Raw genomic sequence first — 18,982 nt, forward strand, 5'->3', positions numbered from 1 at the left:
TATAGATAAGGTCTACGAAGTCCATCACTGTAAACTGTAAACATATAAGGTCAAAGAGCAGGACTGCAAACTGTAACATATACAAGGTTAAAAGAGCATGACTGTAGTCTATAAGCATATGTAAACATTTTGACAGATATATGAATAAATTTATTCAGACAAAGTTTATACTAGAGGCCGAGGCCTTTTTACCCAGCGGCGAACCACAGTCTATCCAAAAATGGGTAGAATCCTTCAAATTTAACGACGAAAACACTTACATTACAATATAGGAAATAAAAGACTTAGACGTTGAGTTCAGGTGCTTTTTAATGCATACAACCGGGTGGAAATCCTCAACTTTATACATATCCTGAAACCTATCAGACTATCAACTAAATTACAGGGAGTCGGCAACACCATTGGACGTGAGCATACCCGTCTAGGGACTCAGAGCACTGCCAGTGTAAAATACATACCCGCATCGGGTGAGAGTGAATGCCTCCAGTCGACGCGAGCTTTGAGCTGAACAAGCCTCCTGCGTATGAAATCATGAGCATAAAATATGGTTAACACAACTGTTGCAAGAAACCCTTAGCTGCCTTTGATCGAGAGAATTTGCTTAAACAAAAAAAAAAGATTGAACAGACAGTATGTAAAAATAAACCGGGTTACCTGTAAAGTCTGGAAGGCCTCTGTCATGCAAATCTGAAGCTGGCCGAAACAGGGAGGCGAACCATGGAGTAACCTGGAGCAGATCCATAAGGAGCGACATAACCAAATGAGAGTTCTCTCGACGGAACCCGAGGATCATGAATTCCCAGGTGACGTCTCACCGTCGGATCGATAGATGAGAGCTTCACCGGATCGATAGATGAGAGGTTCACCGTTGATCTGGCGGGGATTCCGATTGACATTATTGTATCCGGACAATCCACCTCAGGTTTGTACAGAGTAGCGCCGGTGAAATTTATTGCCATCCTGACCTGGCATGACATGCCAAGCGGGGAAAACGGTAAATGTTAGATTGTAATAAATGAGCTGCTGAGTGGTCGAAACCAGCTGTGTAATGCACCGAGAACCTGCCTCGTCCTCAGCACGTTTGGGGTAATGAGAATTAACTAAAATCGTTTCCCAAGAAAACGCTGTCATACGATAGCCAACTCAGCTATATGCCATAACTTTTCGCATATGCGGTAAATGAATTTTAACGGGGGTATTTTTTTTTTGTGGGGATGTTACAAAAGTTATAAATACTAAACATATAATTCACGATGGATGAATCATAGTCAGTGAAAACAGGAAGAGAAGGAAATAAATAGATCCATTAGATCCATGAGTGAAAGTTGTAAATACTAAACATATAGCAGATTTTTATGGGCGCTTCGAACTCTAATTAATTGCAAGCCTGATGTAGATGCCCAGTCTACGCGTCTTGCATTGGCAATTTGTGCAGGTTCTAACTCTGACGAGATAAATTTCATGTGAAACTAAATTTGATATGAAACTTATTGCGTAACAGCTTTGTGATATGTATTTTTTGTGCAAGGAGCAGGAAAACTGTGATGGAATCAATCAATGTACTCTAATCAGCCAATTTCGGATTGATATATGCATATTTATCCTACCCAGAGTTATTTATTTTAGAAATAGAGAGAGAAACCTATCTGTTCATCAAGAGGAAACCACTGAGTTTGGATTTTTCTTTTTCTTTTCTTCTTTTGTTCTATCATATTTGATACACCCGCGCACGGGTAATTATTATTTTTGCTTCTCCCAAAATTAATTAGCATCGGAAATCTCTCTGATCAATGGAGGAGTTTGAATATTACATCAATTTGAATGAAAAAGGGAAGACGGACAAACAATTAGTTGTAGCAGATCCATAGGTGAAAAATAAAATTTACGAAGACAGCACATTCCTGAGATTTTGATGGGCCCTTCGAGCTTTAACTGCTTGCAAGCCTTATATAGATGCGTAACCTCTATGTTCCGGTTGGGGAATTTGGGCATGGTCGAATCCTGAGCACATAGATCTTATATCAAAACAAAATTAGAAAACAGATTCATCTACAACCCTCAAACGAGAAACCCAAAGTTATCGGCGACTGACGAAACAAAATTAGAAAATAGATTCATCTACAACCCTCAAACCAGAAACAAAAGGTTACCCACCGCTGACGAAACAAAATTAGAAAACAGATTCATCTGCAGCCCTCAAACGAGAAACAAAAAATAATAATAAATCTGCAGCTGATGAAACAAAACTAGAAAACAGATTCCTCTGCAACCCTCAAACGAGAACCAAAAAGTTATCGGCAACTTTTGATGGGCGCTTCTAGATCGATTTAGTTGCAAGGCCTAGTGTAGCAGGCGATACTCCAAGTTAGTGATTTAGGCCTAAATTATGTCAAAATTAATTAGCATCAGAAATCCCTCTGATCAATGGAGGAATCACAAACATCCAATTAACATACCAGAGATTTTGTTGGGCGCTTTGAGCTTCAATTGCTTACAAGCCTCAGATAGATGATTAACCTCTATGTTGCAGTTGGGCAGTTTGAATCCTGAGCACATAGATTTCATACCATAATAAATTCGAGATAAAACCAAATTAAAAAACAGATTCATCTACAACCCTGAAACGAGAAATAAAAAGTTATCTGCAGATTTTGATGGGCGATTTTAGATCTAGTTACTTGCAAGGCCCTGTGTAGATGGCGATACTATGAGTTAGTGATTTAGACCCTATGGACATAAATCACAAATACATCCGAGATCAAACCAAATCAAGATCTCGTTTCCTTTCTTTCCATGCCTTTCTGGTCATCTCTCTCTAACACTGTGCACAGACATAACACAAGAAACAACAACATATAGACATACATTACCACATAGACAGAACGACAGAAAACTTAAACATACACAGGGGACAAACAACACCAAGGAGCGCTCTACACGGCTGTGGAGAAAGAGAACAAAGAGCACGCAGATGTTGAAGCAAAAGAGGCTGTAACATTTCATGTCAATGCGGCCATCCATTTATAGATAGAAACTCGGATTCCATGATTCCATTGGATTATGTGATGTCCCTCGTCTAGTCATGTGACCGTTTATCAAGAAAGTTCAACTTCTATTTTTGAATAAAAGCACAAAAGCACTGATACAATCCATCCGATATGAAGATTCAAATTTCGTCCAATATGGAAGCATCACTGTTCATTTGGATGAGCTTTGAGCACTTTTATATCCCTATTTGCTCCGGTGGAAATCTTATTATATTTCATATAAAGTGGCGTTGACATTGATGGTGGGATTTTCTTAAATGTTATATATATATATATAATGTACAGTAATTATAAATTATAAAAAATAATAATTTAAATTAACTATTTATATTAGTAATTTATTTAAATTTAATTTAAATTTATATTGTGTTTTTTAATTATATAATTAAAATATATATTTCAATTAAATGAATTATTTAAGTTATTATTATTTTAATTTATTAAACCATATAAATAAAAATTATTCAATATTTAACAAAAACAGCTTTAATGCACTTCATATTTAAATTCAAAAAGAACAAAGGGATTTCTAATTGAATGGTTCATGAGGCACAATACTTGTTAAGGTTTTGCAAATAGGGTAGCAAGTTAAGTGGGCTTGATTGTGGGGAAAACTCCACAGTTAAGAGCACTTGAGCTAGAGGCAATCTGAGATGAGTGACCTCTAGAGAAGTCCTAGTTATCGGGTGCAAGCCCTGGAAGTGATGATTGACGTTACCTGATTCATTTCACTAGTTTCAATCCCACTTCTTTAGAACTGCCTCTCATGGAAATGGTCATAGGTAAATGACAAATGGTCATAAGTAAATGACTTACTTAACGCAGTTAAATCCCAAAATGATATCTAATATAATGCACCGCATAAACCCCCTACTTAAACTTTAATATAAATTAATTAAAAATATTCACTATAAAATAGCATTCACATGATGGTGAGATTTTCTTTTATATATATATATATAATTGTTCAATAATTATAAATTATAAAAAATAATAATTTAAATTAAATTTATATTTATATTGTGTTTTTTAATTATATAATTAAAATATATATTTCAATAAAATGAATTATTTAAGTTATTATTATTTTTCATTTTTTATGATGTGCTAAAAGTTAATATTTATCAAAATCATTTTCATAAATATTATAAATAAAAATTATTAAACATTTAACGAAACAACTTTAATATAAACTAATTAAAAATATTCTATAAAATTTAACATCTATTATTAAAAACGTTAACATTTTTAACATTTATTTTTAAGTCGAAGGAAATTTGATAAGTTCTCTGAAGAAATAATTAAAACACTTTACACAACATTATAAAAGTAACGAAAAACGTTTACAAAATCCCGAATAATTAAAAGTCGAAAACCTTTCGCAAAACTTATTCACTTACGGCTATCAAAGGAATGGTAGATGAGACTTGCTAATCGTCATTTAAAGATGCTTAAGAAAAGTTATATAGATATAAGTAAGGACTGGCATCGTGACAAATCAACAAAGAAGGGAAGGTCGGTACCTCTCGTGACGTGTTTTCGCCTATCCTAGTCTCGTGGTGGCTGGTCAGTCTGGATTCGATGTGTTTGCTTAGGCTGTTCTCTCTGCTACTGTTTTCACTAAAATGAAATGAAATTTTCCGTTTACGAAAATTAAATTCTAGTTAACAACGGAAATAGAAACCACTATACCAATTTCTAAGTTATCATTCAACTTAACTATTGGGCCCATGCAAATGTCCAACCTGCGACCGTCGCGTTATTAGCACGACGCTCTAACCAACTGAGCTACATACATTCTTAAAAATGGAAAGCAGAGGAATTAGAGTACAAGAAATCTAATTAAATGGTAAAGCATATCATTAATTTTATAAAAGAATAAAATTTATGATTATATAATTAATTTATTAAAAAGTTAAATTATTTAAAATTTATGATTATATTTGATGTATTTGGTAATATAATTATTTATTTTTAATTAAGTTTAACCAAAAATGTTATCAATTTAATTAAATTTTAATTATATTTAATCACATTACAAATTTTGTATAACCAAATTATATAATTTAAATTAAATTAACAATACAAAATTTATTACAAAATTATATAATTTAATTTAAATTAAAAATACAAAATTTATTTTGTGAGTTTTTGCTTAGTTTTATTATATATTTTTCATATTTTAATGAATCCAAATGCCGCACCTTTATATTTTTATGGTTGGTTTCTTATAATGGGACACTTGTATTTTTATTGTTGGTTTCTTAGAGTGGGACAATAGTTTCATAGTAAACATCTAGGTTTAAAGTTGTAAACTATGGCTTAATTATATTGTTCTAGATTTTACACTTTTATCTCTAATCCAAATATAATAAAAATAGCATCTTAACTATAAATTCAAAGACAAAAAAAGCATCTCAACTATAATTTTTCACATTTATAATTTAAATATTAAATTTAAAAATAAAAAATAAAAAATATTTATTTTCACAACATCAAAATTTTATATTAAACCTTATATTATTATATAAATAAAAGATAAAAAAACCATTCAAAAACACATATATATGGCCTAGTTAAAATGTTCATTATAATTCAGCAAAGTATTAGCCACTTTATCAATTGAAAGTGGTTTTATTAATATTAAATAAGATTATTGCATTTATTAATATTAAATAAGATTATTGCATTTAGAAATATAATTGAAATATTAATTTTATAATTAAAAGTTGAATGAAATTATTAAACATTTCTTAGTGAATTAAGTTGTTCAACATATTTAAAGTTTAAAGAAATTATTGAGATCTCCTATAATTTTTGTTGAATTAAGTTGTTTATCATATTTAAAATTGTAATGAAAAAACATATTTCTTTATTTTTTTTATTATTGAATGATAGAATGTATTGAAATCTTTTCTACGACATTTAGAATGGACTGCGACAGTGTATTGTTAAGGAACATTTTGGTGTTAAGCGCTTAAAATGAACAATCACAGTGTAAGGGCTAGTGTGGCCCATGGGTGATCCCCAAGTGATTTTCATAATTTAGATGTCTTTGAGTGGTAATTTCTCAAACCAAAGGTTAAATGTGTTGTTACCTCAAAACTCACATAACTTAACAGAAGGAAAAAATGTAAAGAAATCTTAATTACATATAATAAATTAACATGGATAATACAAAGATAGTAACATAAAAATACATGATTTAGATTAAATAATAGACATAAGTTTTAGATTCTAGATTGAAGTTAAAATAGTTTTAGAAAATATCATGAATTAGTTGCAATATGGTGCAAAACATGTAATAAAAACATTGGTTATAAATTAGGAAAAATAAGATGTTCACATGTACACATCGAAATATGATACCATGAAGTTCAAAATAACAAAAAAATAACAAAAGACATTGACACTTGCATGTAAGTGGATTCAATGGGGAGGCATTAAATGCATAAAGCTAAGTTGCCATTTAATTTTATTTTCATGATAAACATTGTATAAAATTATCGACATGTAATAAATCATTTTTTTTTAATATTAACATCACAACCTTAGAAATACATGTAGAAATAATGAATGCATTGCATATTACATATAAGAGTTATATATTGTATAAACACTTGTTTTTTTTTGCCCAAGGAAAAAATCATAATTTTCTATTATAATGGAAAATTACATGTTGTAGATGCCATTGGCATATGAAGAACAAGTGGCTGAAGTCATCTATAAGCAGAAAATCTATAGTAGTCTGTAAAATAAAAACCCAAAAGAGGGTGTACCATCATGTATTTGTATGCATATACAAATATGTTATAAATTTTCAAAAATAACAAAAAGTTCACAATCTGTGATTCACTGTTCAATTGTCTCAAAAAACTATGATAAGTTAGGGCCTATCATCCCTTTGCAGATCATGTTCAATATATGGCCTGTGGTAGAACTAGTAGGCCTACCCCTGCCTTTCCTCCCGTATCAGTCATTCCCCTCTTGGATGGTGCGCTGCCTCTTTAGAAAGCTGATCCGCAAATTTGTTGCGCTCCTTATAAATATGAGAACATGAAATCTTATCAAATTGTGTTTTTAAAAACAATGCATCATCCAATGTGTTCCTTAGTGTGTGAACACGGCATGAAGTAATGCAATTGAACCAATTTATGACAATCTTAGAGTCCCCAAAGACTTGTAAGTGTCAGTAGTTTTGGTTTAATGCAAAGTATAAAAGATGTCAAAGCAAAAGGAGCTTACCGAAATTGTTTGTGCCAACACCCAAACCCATACGGATATGGAAGATATGTGTCTTGGATAGGTGTAGTAGAATTCCTCCTCCACATCCCCGATCTTGTGCAGAGCCATCAAAGTAGGCACAGGGGTGAGCTCAATCAATGACCTCTGGGATGATTGTTCAAATCGTGGCAGAATGTTCATCATGCAAAATTTCATTGTAACTGTTGCATATTTTTGGGACAATAAGAGGCCATCTAATCTGTTTTCTGTTAAATATGATGTTATTTCTGTAGATCCATATATTCCAGCACATGATTAATGGAAGATTACGGGCTTTCATGGTGGGTGCGTTGTTCTACTAGTTGTTCCAAGCATCCTTTATACTATCCCCATCCCATCGTTGATTTACATTTAGCATGGGTAGCACCTATTCCCAGAGCTACTGATTGATGGTGCAAGATAAGAATAAGTGATTGTTCGATGCCTCCTCCCGTCGACATAGTACACACTAGGATGGACCCTGGAAGGATCATTTCCTAATATTTGTACCAGATGGAGTCTTGTCCATGATGATGTTCCACATGAGGAGATAAGTGCATGGCAGGCCTTTTAGCTTCCATATCATACACCACTAGCTTTCCAATGTGATAAGCCTATGAGTTGCATGGATGATAGGATTTGTCTTTTGGTGTATATGTCCCCCTCATAGCTGGAGCCCATATGAGTTCATCCTCATCGTCCCCGAGCCTCATATGAGATTCTTTTAAGGCATCTATGTATTTCCTCCACTCCATACTCCACTGATCAGGTATGCCAATATCATCAGCAGAAAGCCAAACTTGTTGATAGATGGAGGTATTCAATCGGTCCCCTATCTGGGCAATGGAAGCCACACCTCTGCAGTTTAGGAAAGCTACCTGTTCCGGAGGAAGGTTGTATAGGTTGTTGCATCTGATCCATGGGTCAACCCCTATGTGGATAGTTGAACCATTGCCAATTCGCAAAGTGAGTCCACTCCTAATAATGGGAAGAGTATAAAATATAGCTTTCCAGATCACTGATATTCCTTGTTTGTTCCAAGCAGGTAGCCGAACCCATTCCATAATATTGCGAGGTCAGATATATTTATACGTAACCACTTCTGTCCATAGGCTTTTGTGCTTTAGGAGAAGCCAGCCTAATTTGGGCGCAAGTGCCTGAGCAAAGGCAGAGAGATTCTTGAGGTCCCATCCCTCCCATTTTTTGGGGACTGTAATTCTATTCCATTTAACCCATGCAAAAGGTTTCCCTTCCTTGTCCCTCTTCCATAAGAAATTGCAGCATATCCTTTGTATCTGGGATAAGATACCTTAAGGAATCCAGGCTAGAGACATCCAGTAGACTAGGGTGGCTTCTAGAATATATTTTATGAGCACCAAACGACCTGCTTGAGATAGTAGTCGATGGCTCCAATTGTTCAATCTTCTTCCAACCTTGGCGACTAACCAGGTCCAATCAACCATAGAAAATTTTAGGGGCAAATGTTCGCCCTTTGGCGAAATTAAGGGGTTTTAAATTTTTAGTGGGCGAATATTTTGTATCATAGTACATTTTTACAAATCACCTCAAATAGCACACCTTATTTTAAGGGAGAGGGTAAAAAAGGTAAATTTAGCACTTGAAACTAGGAGTTACAACCTTCCATTCGCCCATTTTCAAGAATAGGTTTTATTTAAGTGATTCCATTCGCCCATTTTCAAGAATAGGTTTTATTTAAGTGAATCCTTTGGCCCAAATACCATATTTATAAAAGAGGTATGGTAAATTAATAAAAATATAAATAAATGAGAGGTATGGTAAATAAATAAAACATTTTTTATATTTACTCCATAAGTCACCTTATATACATGCAAGGGTGTAAACAAATAAAAATATAAGTAAAGTGGAGGTATGGTAAATAAATAAAACGTCTTTTTATACTTACTCAAAAGATATGGTAAATAGATAAAAATATAAATAAACTAGACGCATGGTAAATAAATAAAACCTCTTTTTATATCTAGTCCATAACCCTCATTCTATTTATGAAGGCTCAAGAAAGAGGTTTTATTTAAGTGAATCCTATGGGCCAAATAGCATATTTGTAAAAGAGGTATGGTAAATTAATAAAAATATAAATAAACGAGAGGTATGGTAAACAAATAAAACATTTTTTTATATTTACTCCATAAGTCACCTTATATTTACGAACACTCAAAAAATGCGTTATATTTAGGTGAAACCTATGGGCAAAATACCATGGGACAAATACCATGGACTAGATTGTTATTAATACCATGCAAAAAAACATTATTAACCCTAATATTAGTATTAATAAAAATAAAAATGGCACATGGTATTCACCTGGAATGTAGCCTATTTAAATGGGGGAATTAAACTAGCATAGATCCATCTTTACTCTGGATCTACTAACCCCCGAGAGGTATCAAATATCGTGATATGCAAACTAGCATAGAGCGAAAAAATATTTGATCCGATCAAGAGTAAAATTGGATGTTGTAATTTAATGTATGTTAAACTTTTTAGCTTGGTTAAAATAAAAAATAAAATAAAAATCAACTATTAATTTTTAAAAATTACTAATAGTAATTTTTAAGCTCCAGGTTTATGATAACGCATGGTATTGACCCATGGTAATACCATGGTATTCATGTGAGCATAGACTATTTAAAGGGGAAATTCTATCATCTTAGATCCATCTTAATTCTGGGTCTACCAAGTGCTCAGAGGGATAAATAGATTTCATCCCCCTAAGAGTGGTAGATGTGGAGTTAAGATGGATATAGGTTGGTTTTTATGATAATGAAGATATTAAATAGACTTAGGAAATTATATTTTAAAAACATCTTAAGGTGAATGGTTAAAGCATAGACATTGGACAAGTATATTTGTATACTTCTGTTTTAAACTGAAACAAATCCAAGGCTAAAAGGAATGGATTGATTGCACTAGTCATCCTTCTATAACTTTCCAACATATGCTGGAGTAAACAGATTGTAATTTGGGTAATTTTTCTAATTGCAAACAAGAACATACTTGCGTATTGGCAAGGTGGTTACGAGGTCCCTAGAAGTGATGAATTTGAATTTTTCTTGGTTTTATATATAGTATTAGCTTTTTTCTCATGCTTTCTGTGAATGGCACGGGTGAATTTTATCCTACACCCACTAGGTTATCGATATGTAATTTCGGTAATTTTGATTTCAAAAGATATTTTAAAGAAATGCAATGATTTCATTTGTGTATTCAATAAACACAAGATTTTATAATTGAGTAAAATATTCGCCATGCGTGGTGAGAGATTCGCCAAAATATTATATACACATATCATATTATTGATAAAATCGCCTTCCATTTTTCCTATATACCATAGAGATTCGCCCATTTATTATACATGTAAATTTAGGGGGGGTTCTTAAAATTTTCCCTGCAATCAACTATTTTGTATCCATGAGATTTTATCATGAATCCCAGGTATTTCAATACATCCACCAGCTGTAATCTCTAGAAGGGAAATTTTTGGAGTGCTTGACAGGATTCCTGAGGGGAGTAAGCAGAAAGGGTGATGGTGGATTTGGGTCTGTTTATTTCCATCCCTGTTGCAGTGAAAAATAAACGCAACACCTCAGAGAGTGTGTTATTGTCTTTTATGCCTCCATTGAGGAAGATCAATATATCATCCACGAACAACAAGTGTGTGAGAGTGCACTGATCCGTGATCTTGAGTCCCATAAGCCTCCCGGATCTTCTTTCTGATGAGATGAGCCTGCTTAACCCTTCCATAACAATCAAGAAAAGTAGTGGGGATAGTGGGCGTCCCTGTCTGAGACCTCGTTCTGCATGAAAAAAATAGGAGGCCAATCCATTGATGAGAGTACCGAAAGAGACAAATGTAATGCAACACATGATCCATCTAATGAAAGGAATAGGGAAGCCCAGGTGAGTAAGAATCATCCTTATGAAAAGCTAACTGACTCGATCAAAGGCTTAGATAGATCTATTTTGAGTATGGCTCCTTTCAGATTCTTCTCCTTGATGGAATGAAGGGCTTCCTGGGCTGTGCCTATGGCTTCATGGTTCTGACGATTATGGAGAAAGGAAAATTGTTCAGAGGATATATTATCAGATAGGATCGGCTTGATATGGTTGGTGATAATCTTGGTAATAATCTTGTAGAGGTAGTTGCAGAGAGAGATGGGCCAGAAGTCGTTGAAAGATTGAGGGGAGTCCGTCTTGGGAATCAGGGCAATGAAGGTGGTATTTTTGGCTTCATACATTCTCCTCGATGTTCGGCATTCCTCAATCACCTTGATTAAGTCCAAGCCAATAATGTCAAAAATAGTTAGATAGAATTCCATAAACCATCTGTCCGGCCCCGAAATTTTATCCTTTTTCAACCACTTTAGTGTGTTCTCCAATTCCCCCATGGTAACTGGTTTGATAAGGTCCTCCTTAGAGTCTGGCTCCACGAATATAGGGAAATTCCCCGCAATGCAAATAATTTCTGCAATTGTTGCACCTAGTGGGGCTTTGAATAGCTACTTGAAGTGTGTATTTCCCATCTGAGCCAGATGATTATAGGTGTTGGCTATATGCCCCTATTCTATGGGCCTCTGCCATATAGTATTGCAGGCCCTCCTTCCATTGGAAAATTTATGAAAGAACTTGGTGTTTCCATCCCCAGCTTGTAGCCATATCACTCTGCTCCTGAGCCTCCATGTCTCTTCTTGATCCAGCAGAATCTTGGATCTTTGGGCTTCCAAACCTGTTAAATGAAGTTTAGCTTCTACTGAGATGTACCCTCTGCCTTGGTCATCTGCTAGCGAATCCAACTGTCTTTCAATATCACAGAGAGTCTGCTCCTCCTTAGCTTTTTTCCCCTTTGCCCAGGTTATAGATAGTCTTTAAAGATTTACCAGATTACGACAAAAACCCTCAGCCACACAGAGATCATTTTTTATGGGATGATCTCTCCAATACTCTGATACTAACCTGAGATAATTAGGTTCCTTTAACCAAGTCGAGTTGAATTTAAAGGGCACCCTAGAATTTCTTGTAGTACCATCCAATTCCAAATAGATGGGGGTATGGTCCGAGATCCCTCCGGAACCCACCCACTGCCTATAATTTGTGAGGGTTGCTAACAAGTCTTCATGAATGAAAAACCGATCTAATCTCCCACTAGTGTTGCTTCTCATGTCCTTCTGTTGTGCCAAGTAGGTGTCTTTTTGTTCATGGGGATATCAATAAGGTGGTGCTACTCCAATAGCATTTCTAGCTGGTCCGAGAGTGGACCCAACTGTGAATTATGTCCCCAGGATTCTTCATGACCAATGGTGAAATTTAGGTCTCCGCCTAATATAGTGGATTTGTCTATTAGGGGGTGCCCTAATAACTTGTGCCAAAAGTTCATTCTACTATGATTGGGGGTATATATATTAATAATGCAAAGATTCCTACCCAATTCTATAGAGAAGATGCCCATACCCGAGAACCCATGTCCACCCAAGTAGAGATAATCTTGATGGTTCAGGGATTTACCCCAAGAGAAATACCCCACAAATGCCCTATGACATCCAATGCATGAAAGCTCCATCCAAGCAGCATAGCTTATAGGGTCCTAGCTATCTGCTCAGCCATACCTAGGGTCTCTTGTAGAAAAATGATATCACAAGGCTCATAGTCCAAAAGCCTCTTGAGAGCTAATTTTTTGGAAGGGATAGCTAAACCCCTACAGTTAAAAGATATCCACTTCATGGGGGAACACTTCCATGGGTGTCTTGTACTCTAAGTACCCTTTCAATAGTGTTCTGTCTGCCCTAGGCCACATTAGCCCCGACAAGCTTGATGGCTTTAGATACCTTGGAGGGCCTCCCCCGAGAGGGTTTGGGCTTCGCAATAGAGTATGTGATACCCAATCCAAACGATTCAGGAAGAACTGGGATGCAGTGTCAGAGGTTTTATGAATGCGATCCCGATGCAGTAGGGGAAATAGGGGGTTTGCAAATACCGGGAGTGTGTACAAACAGGGGCATAGCGAAGAAGATGAGCAGAGGGGGTTTGAGTGAGAAATTAATTGGAGTCGTGACCATGCAAGGAATAGATGCAGTAGAAGCCAAAGAAAAAATGAAATTACTAAAATTCAAAGGAGAGGAACAGAGGGGAGGATCAGTGCCCGTAGATGGAGTAGCCGCCACAACAGACCGGGATCTAGTCATGGGCAGGGATATAGGTGGAACCTAGGTGAGCATGATGGCTAAATAGTGCCATTGGAATATTCGGACCTAAGGGTTGCTCATCCACTATCGGGTCTTCAAAGTGCAAATGCTTCTTGCCCTTGGAAGCAGGAGGAGAAGATGGCGAGACAAGCAGGCATTCTTTGAACATATGCCCAACCTTGTGGCATCTTCTTCACCTGAATGGAACACCTTCATAATGAAGGATTTTTTTGCACGAGTAATGCAGTTTATCTTCTCCTCCAAACCTTCCCTTGTGTCTAAGTGAACCAAGATACGATCCATGGTCATATTTTCGATTGATTCATAGGTATTGTCATGATCTAGATAAGTTCCCAGTGCATTACCAATGCATTAGAAAACATCCTCAGACCAAAATTGCATAGGAATCCCTGGTAAGAGAACCCATATCGGCCCAGCGGCTAGTTGTTCCCTTTCAGGGTCAAATAAGGGGTTCTATCTTTTCAGCAGAAAGGTGCATATTCGATGTGCCAAAACCTCGAGAGCATCCAATAAGTATACTCCTCCATGTGGAACCTCAGAGCAAACCACCCTCGCGTGAGGACTCGGATGGAGGGCATTTCTTTGAGAAGTGAACCCTAAATCTCCATGGTCCATAGTCGTAGTCGCTCCGTTGAGTAGTTCTGCCCTCGAATGCATCCCACCAGGACCTTGTTTGTTATGTCCACCACTTCGCCCATCGTAAGGTCTCCCCCCAGAGAGAGGTTAATTTCCTTGCCAGTAACCTTTAAGCACCTCCCTTTCTTGACCTTGTCAAACCTGCGAGTCGTCAAGTAGTCCCGGAAGGGTCCCTTGATACCCTGGTTAAACACCTATAGAGTAGGAGGAGTAGTCTTAGGGTTTGGGATAGGCGTGCTGAAACAACTTGATGGAATAGGGAAACTGTGAGGGGGGTAGTTAGGGTTTGGAATAACACATCCGACCAGTGAGGAGAAATAGGGGGTTTATGACCCAGGCTGTGAGATAACTAAGGAGATGGGGGTAACGGATGGAGGAACAGAATGAGGAAGGTTAGGCAGCAAAGAGTCAAATGAGGGGGATGGGTGAAGGCAAGTCCCGATGAGGTTAAGGGTTGTTGGGGAGAGCGGAGGACAGTCCAAACTAGAAGCAGTGTCTAGTGAAATAGCGAGTGGTAGGTGAGGCACAGATGGCCCAGGGCGGTTCAGGGCAGGGTTCTGAGCAAACAGTGGGCAGAAAGACGAGCCAAAGGAGCCAGAACCCGACGCGGTGTGAGGGCGTGACCAAATATCCTCGTAGGGATTGGGGTCCGCAATGTAGTCGATGACGCCTTGTTCCATGCCGACTGTCGAGATGGAGTTTAGAGGCGGTAACAGTCACGCACAAAAGATAGGGTCAGACTACAAACCGTAACGCCGAGGAGCCTGCAGGTTGGAGACTAGCAGGTGTGATGAAAGGGGCACTTGTGAAAGTTAACCTATTCCCCGAGGAGTGGCAACATGAAGTCGCAGGGCCTCCATCATCACCATTCCCTCAGATATCCCTCCTCTCAACCCAATCACTACTAGTCAAAAGTGTATTCAACACTTGTTAATGATCGTATATTTTGATTTATTAGATGTAATGAAATTTGAAAGAAGAATATATATATATATATATATATATATATATATATATATATATATATATATATATATATATATATATATATGCAATAAGGAAAGCTTAATTTAATTTTTACTTTGAATTAAAATAGGAATTAAATTGTAATTCTAATTCTCATAACAACTTGTAATAGTTAACTAGGTTAATTTGATTATGTTGGCTAAGTTAATTCGAGTTGGGAGTCTAACCAGAGTCATGTAGAGTGTTTCCTACTTTTTAGGAGCCTTGATTATGTTTATTTTGAGTTGTAATTATTTAATTCAGTTTAACTGAGTTAATTCAGTTAAACTCGTTCCAACTGATGGAGGAATTAGTGGGAGATCTAGTAGTGGGGTGTAACATGTAGTAATGGGTTGTAACCAACACTGATCAACCAGTAAATTGAATATTCACTCATAATTAAGTCATGCATGTCAGATTAGAGAAAGACCTAGTTGAGATTGGAGTTCATGGACAATGTACTATCAGTTGTATAATCATCCGAATAGTACTGGTGGTGCATGCAATGAGAGGAATTTCTATGTGGATTGAGCAATTCATAATTGAGGAATTTCTCAATTAAATATGGGCTAATTACCTAGGAAACTGCACAAAAAAATAGGAGATTAGCAGGTAGCAGGTTTGGCTAAGTATTGGCTAGAGTTTGTTTGTGAAGCAGTGAGATATTTTGAGATAGTGTAGAGGTTGCGCGGGTTAGAGAAAAGCATTGTAATCTCCTCATATTTTCTGATTAATACAATATACAGATAGCAATGGGTTTTTAGCTATGGATTTCCCCATAAAAGTATTATGTTATGTGCGATTGAATTCTTTCTCTTATATGCTTCATGATTTCATGGATCATTTATTGTTTCCGCTGACGAGTAGAGTAGATTCAAGTCAATTGTTTTAGCATATTACAATCTTCAGTTTGAATCTACAAGGAATTTATGCATGGTATCAGTGCTAAAATCACTATTGAAAAGAAGAATACGAGTTTTTCTTTTGGAAGAGAAATCGAATTTGTAGCATCTTACTTCAGAGCCAGCAGGTTGTCGTTTTACAGATTGAGACTCAAATATGCCCTTGAGGGTAGTTCGAACTATATTTCTTGGAAGGACAAGATGGAGTCATTGTTGGAAGACAACGAGATTAAGGAATTCATAGACAAAGATATTCCTAAGACAATTGGTGCTTAGGATCTAGTAGAGTGGAGAAAGTGTGTGGAAAAGGCGAGAAGGATTATCCTAGAAGGAGTTTGAGATCATATTGTCTCGAACCTCCACGATAATGAAACTCCATTTGCAATGTGGAAGGCCTCGACAGACCTATTCCAAAACAATAGTGATCACAGGAAGATGGCACGGAAGGAAAAGCTCTGAAAGATCAAGATGGAGAAGAGTGACTTAATATCGAAGTACTTAACCAAGTTCACCCAATGTTGGGATGAGCTTGGAAGTGTCAGTGTTACTATTGTTGAAGAAGCTCTGGTGAGCCTAGCACTTCTAGGACTTCCCAAGAGCTAGCACATCTACCACGACTCATTTAGTGGGAGGAAGAAGCTACCAAAGTGGGATCAAGTGTGTTCTAAATTGGTGCAAGAAGAGATTCGACGAAACACTAGAGATGGATCCTCATCCAAGCATGATGATGAGGAGAATTGTACCTTAATTGGAAAGGTGAAGAAAGGGAAGGGGAAGTCATTCCATTTCAAATCAGATTCCAGTCATGGCGGCAAGAAGAAGGATTTGTCGAAGATTAAATTTTTTCACTGTCACAAGAAGGTCGGTAAGAAGCTCTCAAGATGAGCGGTAGGTGAAGCTCTTGCTTCACAATTCAAGTTGGATTTCACCCTCATCGCTTGCATGGTGACATCGATGATGGGTAATGTGTGGTACCTGGATAGTGGAGCCAAATTCCATATGACCAACAATAAAGAGTTCTTCAATGACTTGGAAGAGAAGGACCTCCATCTGCACATCAAGATGGGAGATGATGGGAGGTATAGCGCGACCGACATTGGCATTGTTACCTTTAAGAGGGATTCTAGTTCTCCTCTCACATTAAAATATGACATGTATGTTCTAGGTTTGAAGAAGAATTTGGTTTCAGTTGCCATGTTGGAGGAGCGTGGCTACAATGTGATATTTAGCAAGGGAAAGGATTTCCTTCATCACATAGTCTCAAGATAGGTGAAATAGATTGGGATTCAGGTGAATAACCTCTATGAATTGGATGTAGAATATTGTGATGCTTTGAGCACAAAAGTAGAGAAGCTGCAGAGTTGAGACATCGGTGAATTGTGGCATAGAATATTGTGTCACTTGCATCACATAGCTTTGAAAATCATGCAACAAATTTCTACAGGACTTCCCAAGGGTACACTAGAGTAGAGAGACACATGCAAAGGATGTACATCAAGGAAGTAAACCAAAGCCTCATTTCATGATAAAGACACTCAAGCGCAAGCAATCATTGATAGAGTTCACTCAGATATGTGTGGACCATTCTCAATAACATCCACAACCAAGAACAAGCATTATGTAATATTTTTTTATTTTCTTGTAAGTGTTGGATTTTATTCATGCAAAAGAAAGATCAGACATTCGCTAAATTTTGTGACTTTAAAGCACTTATTGAGAAAAATATTACAGGAAAGTTCAAGCTCTTAGAAGAGATAATGAGGGAGAATATGTGTCGAATGAATTCAAGAACTTATGTGCATTAGAAGGCATTCGATGGGATTTAACATCACCTCATAACCCACAACAAATTGGGGTGGCTGAAAGGAAAAACAGAAGTATTTTGGGAGTGACATAGATGATTTTACATGATCAGGGCCTACCATTGCACTTGTGGGATGAAGCATGCACCGTATTTGTTTATTTGTAGAACATAAGCCCTCATCGAATTCTTGGGGTGAGTACACCGGAAGAAGCTTTTTCTTGTAAGAAAATAGATGTGGCATACATCACGATCTTTGGGTCATTAGTCTACTATCATGTTACCAATGATGCAAGGGAAAATCTAGAGCCAACAGTTGAGTTGGGTATATTTGTGGGGTACATTGATACACCTCACAACTATCAAGTGTACTTTCCATCCAACAGGATGACAATGGTTTGTAGAGATGTGAAGTTCGATGAAGAGAAGGCCATGAGATGTTCCCTTGATAGGGAGCTTCAGTTACATGCATATGAGAAGTTTTTAGCTCCAAAGGAGGAGCCTCAAGATTATGTGGAACAACCACATGCAGAGGAGCAGAGAGTGGCAGCATCAACTCATGCAGAGACTTCCAGAGATGGAAGGAAGTGCACTGAAGAGGCTGACAGATTGATGCATGGTGCTAGAGAGAATGTGGGATCACCCACATCACAACACAGGCATAAGAGGTCATCAGATCGGTATACTAGCTACATGGCTCTTATGAGCGAGAGTGTAGAGGTTGAGCCAACCTCATTCGAGGAAGTAGTGCAACAACTAGTATGGGTTGATGGCGTGGTTTAGGAATATGAATCCATTATCAGAAACAATGTTTGGGAAGTGGTCCCAAGACCAACATACAAGTCAGTGGTGAGTTCTAGATGGCTTTACAAGGTAAAGCAAGCAGCAGATGGGAGTGTGGAGAAACACAAGGCCAGATTTGTGGCTAAAGAATTCTCTCAGGTTGGGGGAATCGATTACGATGATACCTTTGCTCCATTAGAAAGGTACTCTTTGATCAGATATATTATAACAATGTCAGCGGAGATGGGATAAAAGATACATCAGATGGATGTGAAGACAACATTCCTCAATGTTATGATTAAGGAA

The 18,982-nt window shown here is 36.8% G+C and overlaps 1 long non-coding RNA gene across 1 annotated transcript; it reads right to left on the reverse strand.

The window, feature by feature from the left end:
* Positions 1–211: 211 nt before the first annotated feature.
* Positions 212–1,132, reverse strand: LOC149241449 (uncharacterized). Its single transcript, XR_016245629.1, has 2 exons — positions 655–1,132; positions 212–517 (listed from the first exon to the last, which is right to left on the reverse strand). It is a non-coding gene; the product is annotated as an uncharacterized LOC149241449 (long non-coding RNA).
* Between the last annotated feature and the right edge of the window lie 17,850 nt (positions 1,133–18,982).

This window comes from Pinus tabuliformis, chromosome 8, assembly GCF_031772625.1.
Source record: "Pinus tabuliformis cultivar Carrire ecotype Pingquan chromosome 8, CPIR1, whole genome shotgun sequence".
NCBI classification, from domain to species: domain Eukaryota; kingdom Viridiplantae; phylum Streptophyta; class Pinopsida; order Pinales; family Pinaceae; genus Pinus; species Pinus tabuliformis.